Raw genomic sequence first — 17,545 nt, forward strand, 5'->3', positions numbered from 1 at the left:
CATTTCATGCCCCAGTGTATGATTACCCTAAACGCTTTGACTTTCGATACAAACTTCATACTTCCGGATGACCTAGCGACGGAGATATACTCGGGACCACTAACTGGGAAACATTTGGCGCTGCAAACTGCAGCTGACTTGTGAGTAATTACACCAAGTCTGACCTTTCTGTAATTGAGCGCCAAAGTTAATATTATTTTCAAGTAAAGGGTAACTCCCAGCCAAATACGCACGCGACCCAATATACTCCACTAGTTGCGCTGCTTATAGGATGGGTCGAGCACAAATGCTAATAACACTTGCCACGTGAAGCTTGTTTAACACTCATAGGAGAAAACAACCCTACCTGATTAAAACAACCACAGAACCATTCCCCATTGACCTATAAAAACGAGCCCCTCAATGGTTGTCCCACGTGGGTCCATGGCACCAACCACTTGGATGCGAGTGCCCCCTGGAGGACGGGTGCTCCTCAGAGACATTCCTCGCCTGCCTGTCCCTCTCATATTTTCAACCAAGGAAATTGTGCTTAAAGGAAATAATCTAATGCAGTCATGAATTTATTGTATCTGTCTGCATATGGCTGTAATGCTGTCTTCACCTACACAAGAAATACATTAACTGGCATTGTCATTTAGCCAGTTCCCAAGTGACACCGAATAACAGCAACCTCATAGAACGCTGGGTAATAGCCCTCTTTACAAGTATGGGACCGTTATCCAGAAAGCTCCAAACTACAGTAAAAGCACCCCCGCAAAACCATAAATTTTTTGTAAATTACACCCATCTCCGAAGAACTCAAAAAGCTAACCTAAAGGCAGTGGTTTCTTTATGACAATTTACTGCAGATCACCTAAAATATTCGCCAATTTGCCACATTATATCCCACATAAATTTCTTACATACAAATTGGAACACTCTTAATATTTTACGCCAAGGATCTACTGATAGTTTGAATTGCCAAAAATGCATATATACGCAGGGCCGGACTGGGAAGTACAAATAAGCAGCCCGACACACAATAAATGCGATGCTGGTCTTTTACGTTACAACACCACATGAACATCACACGCATATTTCAAATGTATATATACAATATATATATATAGTGGATATGTATCCTCCTCCGTTTCTAGATATGTCCGGGAGTATGTGACCATAATAAAAGAATGAGGGCGGATTAACTCCGGGTGACCACTAATTCTTATACAATTTAATAAGGGGAGTACATATGATTATACTGTTTTATGTGTTATGGAAGCGTAATGGCTTCGCTATACACTACTAAATGACACCTTCAGTGGTGTATCTAGAGTTTGCCACCCCCCCCGTGCAAGGAATTTTGAAGCCCCCCCCCCCCCGGTGAACACTTTGGTAGCCTCCTCCATGTTATATTAGTCGCAACTGGCAATGCCCAATATTAAATTATACACTTTTTATTTTTTTTGAAGTTAGAATACACATATGTGGAGTATACTGGAAAAGTCAAATTAGATTAAAGAAAAACCAAATTAAACAAAGTGGCCTGAAGACACTTTGATCATTCATCATTAATCGAGTTCTGAAAGACAACATGACAATATACCATGACATTATGGAACTTAGCCTAATTGCCTGTTGGGACTCCATACAACTCAGTAGAGTCCTGGCTTTATGTAGATAGCTAGGACACCAACGATATTCAAACCCCATGTGGCAGATTGACATAATTAAACGGGGAGCCCATGCGGAGGGCAAAGGGAGGGGGTCAGAAGGGCCAAAGGAAAAAAAAACAGAATGGCTAAAACAAAGAAAAGTTATGAGAATACACTAAAAAGAAAAAACCAATAAAATAAGCATTATCACACATATGGAAGCAATTCACTATGTAAAATACCCAGAAATTCATATTAGAATTTTGAACAATCCAAGTGGCATAATTCCAAAATGATACCAGGAACCATTCCTATTTTATAATGTGCAATCACGACCCTCTAGCAACATGTATAAAACTAACACACATCACATTTTTCACATTTCACAGTTATTTGCCCGCTTCCTGATTTTTCTTAATTCTTTTGCATGTTATTGTCACACATAAATGTTACTCTGCTCATCAAAAACTGTCTAACTATTAGTCAAAGATAACAATAAATTGAAAACACAAATGCAGTTTCTTAAACTGAAGGTTTACACCGTTATTAAAGGGCAGAAAAAAAAACTCCAAAAACTATCTACATGGGCTGGTGTTAGAAAAGTGATTGCCCCCCTTACGTTAAAAAATAATGTAACTGTGGTTTTTATCACCCTGAGTTCAACTTTCATAAGGTTTAAAAACGCCGATCTTCCTAAAGCTTTGGGACATTCCAGGCGAGCGCACGTTGAGAGCCATTATCTCCTCAATGGCAAAAACATGGAATCAGTGGTGAAACCTTCCCAGGAAGTGGCCGGCCGACACCACCAAAAAATTACCACCAAGGAGCGCAGAGACACCAACTCATCCTGACGAGGTCCACAAAAGACCCCAGGACAACAATCTAAACGAACTGCACCGGCCTCTTACTTGCCTCACCACCTCACAAGAGAGAGTGTTCACGACTCCACACCATAAGAAAGAGACTGGGCAAAAAACGGGCCTGCAGTGGCAGATTTCCAAGGCGCAAACCACTTTTAAGCAGAAGAAAGCATTAAGGCTCGTCTCAATTTTGCTAAAAAACATCTCAATGATTGCCAAGACTAGAGAGAGGCCTTGTGGCGCGACGGACAAAAGTTGACTTTTGAGAGGCGCGTCCTGTTCTCTGGCGTAGGTCACAGCATTTCAAGAAAAAGAACATCATACCCAACAGTAAAATCATGGTGGGGTAGTGTGATGGTCTGGGGTTGTTTTGCCTGCTGTCAGGACCTGGAGAGCTTGCTGTGATAGATGGAAACCCTCAGCTCTCCCCTCCTGTTAAAATCTGCCCAGGAGAATGTCCCGGCCATCTGTTCGTCAACATCTCCCTCACCGCGCAAGCGATCTTGGCGTGCTGCAGCGGACTGACCCAACACACCAGCAAATCCACCTCTGAATGGCTGAAGACACAATGAGCCAACTTGGGAGTGGGCTAGTCAGTCCTGACCTGAATCCTTTGAGGTTTGTGGCTGCAAGCGCGGCTTCTAGCTAGACCTATCGCTGTTCACCAATCTGCAAAGATGAGTGGGCACTCAGTGCTGTAAAGACTCGTTGCAAGTTATCGCACGCTTGATTGCAGTTATTAGGCTGAAGCCTAATGCAGCATTCACCCAACGCATATAAAGAACTCTCTCATCCTCCTCTCACACAAAAGTTTCATGGAGGATCACACTTACCTCTTCTCCTAATATCACACACACAAATCATAGAACAAACCTCAGCTTTACCACACACATGCATTTCCATGTAGTCTTTACTTGGTGTTATCCCTTTGCTATTTACGATGTGTTTGATGATCAGAAACTTTTGTGTGACAAAACATGCAAAAGAATAAGAAATCAGGAAGGGGGCAAATAGTTTTTCACACCACTGTATTTCATGGAAGTTTACAGTTTATGCCTGGAAACACAGCGGTCGCTTGATTTAGTGGGCCCTAAGCAAATGCCCCTTTTGCCTGTTTATTACAGCAGCCCTAACTACCTCCCTTCTGCAGCGCCCTTCCCTTTCATAATGCACGGCTTCCTCAGGGACAGGTAACCCTGGAGCTGTCAAACTCTTAGCATGCTTCAAGAATAAGTAAACCTTTTTTTCTAACTCAAAAATACCCTATACACTGGCCCAGAACAATATACATTAGTCCCTGCATTCAGTTTAATGTGGTTTCTGAATAATAAGAGGAACTCTCCTCCTTTTCTCTCGGAGCTGTCCTTATCTCTTCGATTATGAAGAGCAGGTTCACGTGAGGCCAACAGAGAAGGCAGTATCCAGTGTGCACATGCAGATTTTTTTTTTTTAGCTATTCCTGCCATGACTCTTTGGTTGTTCCGGTTCATTCTAGTTCTGATGGTCAGAACTAGGATGGTCAAGAAGTCCTCAAGCTACTACACTGAAATGTACTACAAGCCCCTTACAAACGTCTTAGGATATTTTGATTGACTGAATTAAGCTTGTTTCAACCTGTTCATTATGTGTTTTGTCCACTGTTCTGATCATAGTTGCAACTTGCAAAAAGAGTTGCTGTTGTACTTAATTTCGCCCCCACTTACTTGGATCTTCAGGCAGCTCCCACTATTGTAGAATGTGCTTGGATTTGAACTGTTAGGAGTACAATTCCTACTGCTGCAGTTCAGAGCCAGAGATCGTGAGTAGAAAGTTCCCCTGCACGTGAAAGCAGCTGGGCTTCCTATTGACCTTACAGTACATAACCAGGCACATTCCTAACTACTGCAGAACTCTTGTGGATTTTGTTAGCAGCTTTAAAGCAACATACAAGTTACTGGAGGCAGAGATGAGTTATGACAGGAGAGGGAGAATCAAGCCTAGCAACCGGGCTTGCTTCAGTCTGTGCAGGAGGAAGAGGGGCACATGATATCAGAGCAGCGTGCACAGTGTACTGCCACAATACAGCAACTGCTCGCACCCGAATAGAAAGGAGGCGCGTACCCTGCTTCTTAAGACTATGATGTAGCGCTGCAGGTAGAGACTCCGATATGATAGGGAAAGCCCGATCCAAACACTCCATTGCACATGTCATAAAGGGGAGGGAATAAGGCACTGTCTTTGTATCCAGAAAAGAGCTGGGGAGGACACCTCTCCGTTTGGGGCCCGGCTTACAAGTGCAGCGCCGCATGATGCCCGCATCTAATAAGGCATCGGCCCACTGATAGGACAGATTACCAGTCCGGGCCTGGATATACCACAGCAGGTGGCATGTGTCCGACACCAAATGAAAATATTAACTAGTAGTATAAATGCACTAACCAGGCAGATCAAACCTTCCAGTGCATTGACAGTTCCAGCCTGATTACACTTACAGTATTAAATAACATGTTAACAACCACGCTATTCCCTCACACAAAAAAATGACTACATTTAGATTGCATTTAGTACATTCCTGCTTTATGTGTTTATTTTACTGTTATGAGAATACTGTATCTCTGGATACACACAAAGTACTTTGTATATAGGATATTCTGGGATGTCCAGGGCTCACCAGGGTTGTGCTTTCAAGGGCCCTAGTCCACCTTCCCCATCCCCCTGTCCCCTTCATCATTTTCTACCTACTCCTTAACTTTCCCACTTGAAAGTCTGGGGAGTGAGATTCGGGTCCAAGAGCAGGTACTGGGCATGTGGGGCCTACTGGGGTTTTTCCCAGTGTTCCACAGGCCCAGAGTATATTTATTTTGTCTAGCTTGAATTCTCTCAATTTTAATTTCTGTATAATGAATATTACTATATCTGTTACATACCTGTGTATGCAGGTGGATTCTTCAAAAGACTTTGGTTTCCACTCAAGTAGATCTCACTCGTAGATCTTCCCATGTTATCCAGAAAATACCTGCAATTGCAAAAAGCAGTCAATTTGTGTTTGCTTATGGAATATTACTTTCCGATAGCACAAATTGTAAAATGATGTTCATATACTATAGTATCAGAGATTTTGGTCTGGGTATAGCATTGCTGTGCATATGTCCCCGTATAATTTTAATGCACAGTGTGGGTATTAGAATGGGACGTGGGTGACTAAAGTGTAATAAAGTACAAAAACTGCATTACATAAACTACACGTTGCCCATATTTAGGGCCGGAAGTAGGGGTAGGCAGAGGAGGCATTTGCCTAGGGCACAGTGGTGGGGGACACTAGGCACTTACCTCTACAATCACTTACCCCTAGTCATGACCCTTGTCCTCTCTTGCCGGCAATGTGCTCTTGTGCGTGCGCGTGCCTGTGGTTGTACATGTGTGTATCCTGGTTCAGGATAATGCATGTGGGATCACAATTTTGAACACACATTTCCAGCTACTGCCCAGTATAAACCTGGGCCCCCCCCCTCTGATAAACCAAACTATAAATCAATTTTTTAGGATCCCGATAGTTGTACCACCTGCATTCCATATTGGTTGTACAGAGTAAATGCGTATATATATATGTCTAAAAACAAAACTGTATGAATTCCCTTATGTCCAGGACAGTCTATGCATGTGTAGGAACCAATACTTTTTTTCTTCTTCAGTCATGACCCCTGTAGCTGTGGAGGGCCTGGAGTGGGATTTATAAAAAGACCTGTCATTTCAAGTACACAGAGGCCCAAACAGCCCACACCAACCAGATAAATAGTGACTGCCTATAGCAGCGGTCCCCAACCTTTTTTACATTTAAATATAAAAAGAGTTGGGGAGCAACACAAACATGAAAATAGTCCCTGGGGATGCCAAATAAAGGCTGTGATTGGCTATTTGGTGGCCCCTATGTGGACTGGCAGACTACAGGAAGCTCTTTTTGGCAGTACATCTGGTTTTTATACAACCAAAACTTGCCTCCAAGTATGGAATTCAGTAATAAGCACCTACTTTGAGGTTACTGGGAGCCAGTAACGGAAGTAGGTGGGGGCGGGCCCTGGTGCGGGCGCACACAATCTGCCGGGGGGCCCTGCGGGGTGCGGGCCCTGGCCCAGTTGCACCCCCTGCGCCCCCGGTAGTTACGCCCCTGCTGGGAGCAACATCGAAGGGGTTGGTAAGCATGAGCAAATTTCCTAGAGGTAAAAGCGGTTGTTCATTTACTTTACACAGTAAGTGATATTCTGAGACAATTTGCAAATAATTAAAAACCATTTATTATTTGTGTTGTTAGTTATTTAGCTTTTACTCAGCAGCTCTCCAGTTTGCAGTTTCAGCAATCTGGTTGCTAGGGTCCAAATTATCCTAGCAATAATTAATCTACAAAGACTGGAATATGGGTAGGAGAGGGACTAATTAGAAAGATCAGCAATACAAAGTAGCAATAACTGTACATTTTGCATTTGATTTTATATGTGATCCGTGACCCCCAGGGCCAGACCAATCCGTCCAGCAGCCCTAGGCAACCAAGCGGCCACCACCCTCCTCACCAGTGGGCACGTGTAAACGTCCACGTGCCGTAAACTGGGGTAAATAGACAGAGGATAAGGAGAGTAGAGTGAACGAAGGGAAAGCGGCAGAGGGGAGGACAGAGGAAGTGCATCAGAGGGGAGGCAGAGGGACAGAGGGGAGTGACTGGTGGTAGGCAAAGACCCATTAACAGGTACCTGCTCAGCTCCCCCGTATTTATGTGCTCTAGGTAGGTGCCTCTTCTGCCTACACCTAGTTCTGGCCCTCGTGACCCCCATTTGAAAGCTGGAAAGATTCAGAAGAAGAAAGCAAATAATTCAAAAACTATAAAAAAGAAAAAAAGGGCAATTGAAAAGTGGCTTAGAATGAGTCACTTCTTTAATACAAACTAAGTCCCAGAATATACACACTCTAGACACCCAATGGACAGATCCAACCCTACTTTAATAAAGAATAATATATTTCACACAAATTCTATATCTAAATACATAAAGATATTAATGTGCAGAGGCAAATTGGCTAATGCAACAAGTTTGGGGGTGCGAGTGACGTGCTGGGGGAACTTGTTGTGCAGAGGCAGTTACAAGTTCGGTCTGCAGGGAAGGGGGGTGCAGGTGGAACTCGAGTTGTGCAAAGTCAGAAGGAAAGTTTTTACAAGTTGGGAAGGTGTGGAGAGGGGTAAATTTGACAAGTTTGGCCGCAGGTGGGGTTGGTGCTGACGGTGCTTGGCATTCTCTACCTTGGCAGAGGGCTCTGGGAACAACTCCAGGTGCACGTGCAATTTATCCTTAGACCTGATCTTCTGAGGATTGGTTCTAAACAGCAGACTTACGACAATTACATGTCTGCTGTTTTGCCTTTTTCTAGAAGCCCCCCCCATAATTTCCTACTGGATACACTCTACAAGCCTTCTACAGGTCTCCCTCCAGCAGACCTATTTTACACACAACACACATTCATGCAAGCTTTTTTCTAATTTATAGACTTATTCACACTTTGGCACATATAAACTCTCACACACACATGTATACAGAGTTATATATGCACTCACACAACTTTAGCAAGTGTACAACATGCGCGCGCGCGCAAAAAAGTACTTGTTGCCTTGCTTTTTTTTTTTTTACTTTTACTTATATATGTAATATGCACACTGGCTGATTAATGAGATGTGAGGCCCTTAGGTTACAGTTTCCACAGGGCCCTTATCTGTAATGCTGAGCCAGGGTCACAGGTGCACAGTGTATCTGCAGACATAAGGGGCATGGGCCCATCTAGCATTGGCTTTCAATTATTATTTGTTTTTTCTTTGCTTTATAGTATCTTGTATTTTTTTCTGCACTTTGCCCTGGGCCTGGGTCTAGCCAAGTGCTATACTGCCCCCCTGTGTACATCTGGTACTTGCTTCCAGGCCTGAATTTTTTTCCAATTATTTTTATTTTCTTTAAAAAATAGTTTACTGTGTTGCAGCAGCAGGCCTACAGCAGTGCCGTGCTGCCCCCCATGTGTACGGCTTTATAAAAATATTAAACTGTGCTGCAGGCTTGCAGCTGCTACTGGGCCTGGTCGGGTGCCATGCTGCCCTTGTGCACGGCCAGTACCTGCTTTCTGGCTAGCTGGGAGAAGATTAGGCAAAGCATGTCAGTGCCTGTACTTTGTGTGAGTCTCTATAAAGCTGCACTTATGTGCCTTGCTGTTTTGCTTAATCTTCTCCGATCCAGCCAGCACAGCAAAAATATATATATTTTTTAAAGAAAACAATAACTTAAAAAGCCCCACGGGCCCCTATAGCCTAGGTAAGCCTATGCATTAATTGTTGACCTGTAGGAGATAAGATCCTCTGAATTGGAAGCTTTGAGGATATTTTCAAGGTTTCCAATTCTTTTTTATAAAAGCTGATAATTTTAGGAAAGCATTGAAACTTGGTAATTTAGGAGTAGAAAGACATATTTACCCATTTTAGATTAGTCATATTTTTTTTCCAAAAATGTCCAGTTTCCTAAGGGTAACCTACTGTTAGTTTTATATTTCTGAAGTCTGCAGATTTCTGGAGCAGCGCTCTTGGCCTTTAGTAAAGTACTGCTGTTGCTTTTGACATTCAAGTCAGAACTTTCCACAAAACAACATCTTTTTTATTGAAGCATTTGGGAGTCATGGGACAGATTGTATACAATTGTATTTTCATGTATAAAATAAATGGTTTCTGATAGGTGGTTATATTAAGTCAAATATTTTGACTTTCCCATTTTTTAGACATTAAGAATAGATTGCTATAAATTTGTAATTACACAAAAGTACAAAAAAAACTTCCCAAATCCTCTGGTAGTGAAAGGGTTAAAACGACTGCATGACTCGCCGAATAGGAAAGCAAAGAACACTAGAAATTCCACAGAACTTGCCATTTTTACAATATCCCAATTTGGAAACAAACATCATGCCAAGGACAGCAGCAAAACACAGAAACTGGCGCAGCTCGTCTGTCAATACAGTCCATTTTAGGATGAACTCAGGAAAAACGTATGTGCTACAGGCTCTCTCCCTCTGTCACAATTCCCACCTCCCCAACGTTAGCATTTAGTCATGTATCTGCCCTATTCCATTGGATCTTACCCCCTCCATGATCTCTACATCTAAGTCAGGTGTCAGGCTTCCTTCAACTTACTTGCAGCATCCAGTATTCCTGCCCTCATTGGCATCTAAACTATATGACTCAGATTCCCCGCCCTAGCAGCTCTCAGCCAATCGCCTTCCAGCAGAGGGTGGGAACATTTATGTAATCCAATGAGCAAGCAGTATTCCATTATTGCTGTTGCAGACGAGCCAATCAAAACGGACTGCCCTCTATCGATTCTGATTGGCTGTAGCCATGGTGGGGCGGGACTTTCTGTCAACAGGGAAAGCAAAAACGGCTTATGAAGGGGAAAACATATCGTGCAGGAGAAATGACATGGAGGAGCCTGCAGATGTCTATACCTCAGGTAGGATTAAAGACAACTGTCCCCAGGACATACAAGTAACTTAGAAGGAGGGAGAGGAGGGTGCATGAAGCATATGGGGAGGGATGATAGAGGTGGGCGGAGTTAGGGGCGGTGCCGCAGGGCAGAGAGTAGAAATAAGGGATGACACAGGGAGCGAGGGAATAATCAGTGTGAATAATTGAATGTTAACATTGGGGAGAGCTAACCTTAGGGAGGCAGATGTTTTGCAGGTGAAATGAGTGTTACTGGAAGCTGTCCCCACAGAGACACTGACTGTACTGCCTTATACACGTGACACATGGGAGACATGGGGGTGGAGTTCTCAGGACTTTCTAGTTCTTGCCAAGGGGAGTACGTAAAACAGCAAATGAATTGCTGAGGCAGCTGGGAGTTGTAGTTAACAAGTGCTGCTTAGTGAAGGAGTAACTTAGGGACAGCGGCTTGAAAACCAGTGAAAGGGGGCGGCGCTGCGTTATGCAAAGCCACACCCCCTGTTTTCTATTGGCCCGCGGAGCCAGCAGCTGACATAGAACTTGTTTGACAAACTTGCCGAGCCAGGTATGCTGATGGGAAAATAGATGAACAATTTTGAAGGCAGTTTTGTGTTTCAGGGACCAGGGTACAGTACAGCTGTGTTACATTTGTACATGTGATGATATCCTTACATATTGCTATTGCTCTCCCTGCTTTGTACAGACGTTTAGTTGAGGGGTGTGTGTCAGGGATGGGCTCAATATGTCAGGCAAGTGGTTTCTAGTCATGTGTGAATATGATTCACTGGTATAGCTGCAAATGGGCATGGGAACCAAGGGTTAATATGGGGTGCCCTTTTTATTCAGTACAACTTTCTCTGGCCACGTGCTGTACCAGCCAATGCACACAGCCTTCTGAAGCCACACCCCCAGGAATGACAGTTAGGTCAGTTGGAAGGAGGAAGTCCTCCTTTCTGAAGCCACGCCCACAGCAATGACAGTTAGTTCAGTTGGAAGGAGGAATCAGGAGGATGGACTGCTGGTTGTGTGGTCTCGCTAGTATCCTGTAGCATGTACCCCAATAATGGCAGGAAGGTGAGATATTATCTTTTTATAGTTACCTGTATATTGCAGCAAGGGTTGAGAAAATATGATCATCAAGGTTATATTTTTGATTAACAGAATTGTGCCTAACTTCTGGGGTAATCTGTTCAGCAGACAGTGATGACAGTTAGTTGAAGATGGATTGCTGGTTGTGTGGTCTGACTAGTGGGCAGCAGACAGCAGCACATACCCCAATAATGGCAGGAATGAAGGCAGCGGAGGGGACGACTGAAAGGTGGTGGGTATGGAGAAAAGGGAAAGGGGAAAGGAAAAGGAGCCCAGTGGGGAAACTGAAAATTGAGAGTGAGAAAGAAAAGTAAGCAAGGTCGGGAGCAGCAGTCTGAGTACTTAGAATGGCAGGAAGGTGAGATAGAATCTTTTTATAGTTATAGCAGCAAGGGTTGACAAAATACACATAACCATCAAGGTTAACTTTTTGTTTTGCTAAATTATGCCTAATTTCTGGGCTGACCTGCCCAGCAGTGATAACAGTTATTTCAATTGGCAGGAGAAATCAGGTTTGCAGCATGTTCCCCAGCGTGGCTAAATTCTGGGTTGAGCAACAAGTAGCATGTGTCTATCTTCTATGTCTTGTTGGGAAATAATATCTGTGAGTATGTGTAGGGGTGTTGGCATTATATTTACATATTATTAATATCACTATTATTGTAGCTAGTAGCCCAGCATATAGTGATGACAGTTATTTCCGTTGGCAGGAGAAATCAGTAGGATGGGTTAATATAAGGATTTGGTGCTTTGTTAATTGATGCTATCAGTTTTGTTTGATTTTTTTCTGTAATGATTAATTTTTATTATTTATTATTTTAATTCCAATAAAATTCCCAATAATGGCAGGAAGGTGAGATAGTATCTTTTTATAGTTATAGCAGCAAGGGTTGACAAAATACACATAACAATCAAGGTTAACTTTTTGTTTAACTAAATTATGCCTAATTTCTGGGCTGAGCTGCCCAGCAGATAGTGATGACAATTATTTCCGTTGGCAGGAGAAATCAGGTTTGCTGGTTTGCAGCGTGTTCCCCAGCGTGCTTAAATTCTGGGTTGAGCAACAAGTAGCATGGACCACCTTCTGTGCATGGTTGGGAAATAATATCTGTGCGTATATATGTAGGAGTGTTGGCATTATATTTACATAGTTATGAATATCACTATTACTGTAGCTAGTTTATAGGGATTGCCATAGATGCATAAGGTGCTGCATGATATATATGAGAAATGTCAGGGTTATTATAAAAGCAGTGGTTGTGTGTTGAAGATGGGCTTTAGAAATAGAAATGCCCTAATCTGTCACATGGTATGTCCTCTGAATATATATATCTATATCTATATATATATATATATATATATATATATATATATATATATAATAACAATAAGGAAATAGTTCTGATCCGTCTACTATAAGGAAGATTTTGATTGGTTGCTACTAGAATGTGCTCTGATGCAGTTTACTCTTTTTATATTGAAAAAAAAAAAAATTTTGTGTTAATTTATTTTTTTTACCCCTACAGCTACTGCTGCTAGTAAAGGCTCGTTCATTCCAGAGGAAAAGGATAACGCCTCAGACAAAAATACATGGCAAGGTAAGTCAGAATTATTAAAAATGTTATCTGGCCCCAAAGCAGCAGTGGCAGCTCACTCAGAAATTGTTATTTTAGGTACTTACACACTAGGCCCCTGGCACACAGCACATTTTGTTTGCAGCTGAGGCAGAGGACAGTGCCCCTTCTCCACTTGTGACTACTCCTTACTGCTCCTTATACTAATCATCAACTAGGTCTGTAGTGAACGCATACAGAACAGTGACAGACAGATCTCAGTGCTCAAGCTTTCAAGCTAGTGTTTTGGTTGGGGTGCTCCTGTCACTGTTCCATCTCATCTGTGTTCAATTACAGGCTTGTCATTAGTATTAGGCGCAGTGACAGGTAGAGAGGAGCATTCTGTCTGCCAGTGTTCTGCCCTGAGAGCAAATACCAAAGGCCTTAGTGCTGTACGGGCATTTAGGTGCCTGTCATTTCCAGTGGGTGCCTGCCATGAGGCAAGGAGAAAGCCTTGTCTTAGACCGCATTGCCCCGCAAGTTACCAGAGGCGACAAAAAGCCAAATTTCAAAAAAACGTAATGCGCTCTGTGCCCCAACGATGGAATCCCACGGATTCACTCTTTATTCACTTGCTGGCATTTTCATGTGCATATTTATTAAATGTTTAAAACAGAGATTATTTGATAATGCTGCATAGGTAAATGGAGAGCAGGGAAGTTCCTTTTCTATTTGCCTCTAAATCAAAAAACAACACATTATGTATTTATTGAAGAGTAAATAGATTTAAAATCTTAATATTTAATATCCTAAAAATTGTATATGTGTGAACACAGAACTAGTGATGTATGGCAAACTTTATTTTAGTGCATTTAATGCTTTATTATCTTTTTCTCTATTTATCTCTATATTGCTAGAGATGTATATACAAATCTGGTAAAGTGTGAGTGCTTACGATAAATGGTGATACTGCTTTTTTGAGAGAGAATTTAAATGTCAAATATATTGCAATGTGATTTTATTTCTGTTTAGCTGTGGGAGTAATGCCAATGCATATATTTTTATATATTGTACACTTTATTTTGTTTAATATTAGAATATTTGAGGGGCATGTTTATGTATGGCACAACGGCTATGCATACCCCCCACCCCCAGGATTTATGCAAAATCATTCTTGCTCAGTAAAGTTTTTTTGTAGTGGTGGTAGCAAGTTTATGATAGGTGTTCAGTTTATGATGTAGTTGTTTTTAGTGTTTTTTTTTATGTGTAGGCTGTTGGTATGTATATATTCTCTACTTATGGAGCATTACAGCATAGAGGTGTAGTAACTGAGCCTAAATTTGTCAGCCTTTATGGATTGTTTACGAGTCAATTTAGACCCTTGGAGGGGACAATAGTGCAGAACTGTGTAGATGCTGCAGCTGCACCCTGTTTGATCTTGCAGTTCTACATCTCTGTTGATGTAATACAGTTGATCTGCAGTGTTTATATCTTTGTTTTGAGATGTTTTAAAAGTTTGTAGTATTTTTAATGGTTTGTAGCATTGCAGCCTATGATGTGTATAGCTTGTATAGCATTAGTCAAGACCATGCATGGGCAGGTAGGGGTGGCATTGGAGGAGAGTGACCCTAAAAGAACTGGATTATGCTGATATTCTACAGAATGTAGCAGCTATCTTTAAAATTCAAAAGCATCCTCCCATTTGGTGCTGAACAGCGTGGAAACAGATACATCACTGTGATACAATTTTCTAATAGGGCTGCGTCTGTGCTGAAAATATGGCAATATGAATTAGTGTTTATGTCTTTGGTCTAGTTCAGGGGTCAGCAACGTTTACTATCAAAAGCATTTGCTTGGCACACAGGTTGCTCCCTGGTCCTTTCTTTGCTCTAAGATCTTCATGGAGCAATGCAAAAGGACCCGCTGACAATTTTTTTCACTTGTGACTTGAATTAGTGCTGTGATTGGTCTACATCCTCTTAGTTTTTGCACAAAAATGTTCAATATTGTCATTATTGTATTGGATTTATCTCTTGATATTTCTGACATGGGTATGCTTTTGCTAAAAGTTTATTGCATTTCATGTTTTCTTATTTTTTGTCTGACTTGAAATAATGTTGCGCTTGGTCTACATCCACATCTTTTTTTGCACATGACCAAAAATGTAGTATATTGTCGTTATTGTATTGGATTTATCTCTTGCAATTTCTGTTTCATGGGTATGCCTTTGCTAAAAGTTTATTGTATTTCATGTTTTCTTATTTTTTGTCCAGTTTATTGCTTTCAGATATGTATGCAGAGTTATGGTCGCTAAGAATGTGTCTAAATGCAGAGGGTGTCTTTTTGAGGTTTCTGTATTTCTTTATGTTCTTGTGGTGGTCATTGAAACTTGATGCATGTGGACCTAGGAGCAAACAGGCATTTTTGCTTATTATAACACATACTGGTAGGGTTTCCACCTTTCTGGATTTCACCCGCACAGCCCAGTTCTTGGACGGGCTTCCCGGGTGAAAAGTGCCTTTCCGGATTTCCAAATCCAGACAGGACATTGAAGTGAATGACATGGTGATCAGGCAATCACTGATCGACACGTCACCGGCCCACCCTTGACGTCATCTGGCCCGCCCCCCAACATCACCTCCCTGCCCTCGACGTTATCCGGCGTTTGCCCCCAACATCATCCGTCCCACACCCCGACTTCACCGGCCCGCCCCCTGCCAGGTTCCCCATGGAAGAAAGGTGGCAACCCTACATTCAGAGGCGGAGAGAGGTGGCGTCAGTGGGGGCAACATGTGTGTCTGGGGCATTTGCTTGGCACACAGGTTGCTCCCTGGCCCTTTCGTTTGCTCTAGGATCATCATGGAGCAATACGAAGGGACCTGCTGACAAGTTTTTTTCACTTATGACTTGAAATAGTGTTGCGCTTGGTCTACATGCACATCTTTTTTTGCACATGACCAAAAATGTTCAATATTGTCGTTATTGTATTGGATTTATCTCTTGGAATTTCTGTTTCTTGGGTATGTTTTTGCTAATAGTTCATTGTATTTCATGTTTTCTTATTTTTTGTCCAGTTTATTTCTTTCAAATATGTATGTAGAATTCTGGTCACTAAGAATGCGTTTAAATGCAGAGGGTGTCTTTTTGAGGTTTCTGTAATTCCTTAAGTTCTTGTGGTGGTCACTGAAACTTGATGCGTATTGACCTAGGTGCAAATAGGCATTGTTGCTTATTATTAAACTTAGAGGGACCCGCTGATAATTTTTTTCACGTGTGACTTGAAATAGTGTTGCGCTTGGTCTACATCCATATCTTTTTTTGCACATGACCAAAAATGTACAATATTGTCATTATTGTATCGGATTTATCTCTTGCAATTTCTGTTTTCATGGGTATGTTTTTGCTAATAGTTTATTGTATTTCATGTTTTCTTATTTTTTGTCCATTGTATTGCTTTTAAATATGTATGTAGAGTTATGGTCGCTAAAAAAAAAAAAATGCGTCTAAATGCAGAGGGTGTCTTTTTGAGGTTTCGATATTTCTTTATGTTCTTGTGGTGGTCACTGAAACTTGATGCGTTGTGGACATAGGCGCAAACAGGCATTTTTGCTTATTATTACACATAGAAAATGGAAAGTCATTGAAAAAAAGTAGTTTTATCTGGTGATCTATCTGAAAACAACTAGTTGTTTGAAGGTGAACCACCTCTTAAAGAATGCATTTCACCAATATTGTGGTTTATCTTTTTGTGGAGATCATTTAAATACAATAGATGGTGTGAGGATAGACACACCAGTTGGTTTCTTTTGAGTTGTTTACCTTCTTATGAAACACAGCCCTGCCATCCATTATTTGGAACCTTGCATACAGTACAATGTATACAATCCGTGTGTGAATGAGGCACCAAAGGCACACCAGAAGATAATGCTGGGCAGTCAGAAATACATTTAACTGCATGACAAATCTGTATAAGTGTTAATGGGATACATTGAAAATAACTCTCTGTCTTTTATATGGACCTTTATAAGACATAATTGGGGACCCCGGGTTCCAAACTTCTGGGGCCAGCACAGTGCTCATGAGCAAACTGCACTCAAACATGGGCACCGCATATCAATATTTCACTTTGGGGGCCGGACAGATCAGGGAGCGGGTCTGGGCCATGAGGGCCAGTTTTTCCCAATGTCCCGCCAGCTCAGTCCTACCCTGTCTTCATTTAATTTCACAAGGACTCAGGCAATATGTCAGCCTTTACTTAGTAGGTGGGGAGGCCAGGGATACATTTCCAAGTAAATGTAAATAAATGAAAAGTCTGTGTTGAGTAAATATGAAAGGTGAAATTGTTTTTGTGTGCATTAGTAGATAGTTTGACCAAAAGGTGAAAATGAATTATTCTTTGGCAGCAAAAGCCTTGTTATGCAAACGTTTATTGTTTGGGCACTGGCCCATGGGACATTTTCAGGCACCTTCAATATTTATTAGCTCAGGAGGCAGGTCTCTAATTGCTTAAAGTCCACTCCATTGACTGCTATGGCATTTTTAATTGAAATCAGTTGTCAAGCAATTGTTACTTGGAAATGTGCACTGCCGTGTTTCTTAGTGATCTCCCTCTACTACCACAAAGAAGTGTTTTGTATTTGAAAGACTGCAGGATAACAATGCATCATGTTTAATATTTTGTATAAGTCAATGGAAGAGGCACCTATCTTAATTTGAAGTCAGGGGATGTGAGGGTCATGAACAGAATTATGGAAATATCAGTGTTGCCTCGAGCTTTTATGTTTTATTCACAGCAAATGCCGTGTTGTACATTAGATTTATTAATTTGTTTTAACACATTTTTCCAACATCTTTAAATAGATATAAGAACTTGTTAATTTAATGATGTTTCCACTACTAATTAATAACTCGTTAACT

The 17,545-nt window shown here is 41.6% G+C and overlaps 2 long non-coding RNA genes across 2 annotated transcripts in view; both read right to left on the minus strand.

The window, feature by feature from the left end:
- Nucleotides 1-9,998, minus strand: part of LOC121394619 — a 29,377-nt gene extending 19,379 nt beyond the window's left edge. Inside the window, exon 1 of the long non-coding RNA XR_005961834.1 lies at nucleotides 9,626-9,998. This is a non-coding gene — a long non-coding RNA (uncharacterized LOC121394619). The remainder of the gene's footprint in view (nucleotides 1-9,625) is intronic.
- Nucleotides 3,027-5,922, minus strand: LOC121394620. The gene is made up of 3 exons (XR_005961835.1): nucleotides 5,820-5,922; nucleotides 5,401-5,489; nucleotides 3,027-3,051 (listed from the first exon to the last, which is right to left on the minus strand). It is a non-coding gene; the product is annotated as an uncharacterized LOC121394620 (long non-coding RNA).
- Nucleotides 9,999-17,545: the final 7,547 nt, after the last annotated feature.

The sequence above is a fragment of the Xenopus laevis genome, chromosome 6L (assembly GCF_017654675.1).
Source record: "Xenopus laevis strain J_2021 chromosome 6L, Xenopus_laevis_v10.1, whole genome shotgun sequence".
Taxonomy (NCBI): domain Eukaryota; kingdom Metazoa; phylum Chordata; class Amphibia; order Anura; family Pipidae; genus Xenopus; species Xenopus laevis.